The 1,052-nt window shown below is 38.9% G+C and overlaps 1 protein-coding gene across 2 annotated transcripts in view; it reads right to left on the bottom strand.

Annotated features, from left to right (window-relative positions):
• The window catches only part of Nup42 (nucleoporin 42), a 19,521-nt gene that overhangs the window by 15,292 nt on the left and 3,177 nt on the right, over positions 1-1,052 (bottom strand). The window lies entirely within an intron of this gene.

Here is a 1,052-nt window from a genome sequence, read left to right as displayed (position 1 = left end):
AATAATAATAATAATAATAAAAAGAAATAGGAAAAAAAAAGAAAAAAAAAGAGTGAGTTATAGGACTTCAGATATAAATTTTCTTTGTAGTACAGGAAACAGGTCCATGTACTTAAAATATATACTTTTAAATAATTTATTTTTAGTTTTATGTGCCTTGGTGTTTTGCCTGGATGTATGTCTGTGTGAGGGTGTTGAATCCCTTGGAACTAGAGTTACTGAAAGTTCTGAGCTGCTGTGTGGATACTGGAAATTGAACCCAGGTCCCCTGAACGACAGCCTGTGTTCTTAACTGCTAAGCCACCTCTCCAGCCTTCAGATCTGTGCACTTAACAGTTAATCTGAACAAAGTTATAGATATATTTGGCTCTAAATTAACATTTCTTTCATATCAAATATGACCATTAACTACTAAAGTGATAGGCATCACAAAGAATGTTATTACACTTAGAATCACAATAGAACTTTGCCTTGTTTTACACGCACACACCACACCACACCAACTGATGCTTGCCCAAAACAGTTGAAGATTTAGGCTCAGTCCTCAGCATTTCAGAAACAGCTGGTGAGGTGACAACGCTCTGGAGACAGAGAGGCAGTGAGACCTGAGTTCCAAACCAGCCTGGACTATATAGGGAGACCCTGCACTCAAATAAAACAAAACCTGCTTGTTCCTTTAAAAAATATATACCCCAAACAAACCTAAAAATCCACTGTTTAACCAACTTCAAATAGGGTAACTGAAATAATGGTTTTACAAAAAACAAACAAACAAACATGATATTAAACGTGAGGATAGTGATTATTCCGAGTTACCCAACACTCTGTAAAGAGCGCAGAGCACACTGACTGTTTAAGCAAGGCTAACCTTTGAAATATGCTAGTACATCAGGAAGTGGACCAGAGCAGACAGACCTAAGAACACACACTAAGTGACAAGGTCTGAGAAGCTCACAGTGTGAACAGGCTGGCTGAGAAGCTCACAGTGAGAACAGGCTGGCTGAGATGCTCACAGTGTGAACAGGCTGGCTGAGATGCTCACAGTGTGAACA

The sequence above is a fragment of the Mus pahari genome, chromosome 2 (genome assembly GCF_900095145.1).
Source record: "Mus pahari chromosome 2, PAHARI_EIJ_v1.1, whole genome shotgun sequence".
NCBI lineage: Eukaryota > Metazoa > Chordata > Mammalia > Rodentia > Muridae > Mus > Mus pahari.
The sequence above is the reverse complement of the archived record's forward strand: the minus strand, read 5'-3'. Positions and strand labels throughout refer to the sequence as shown.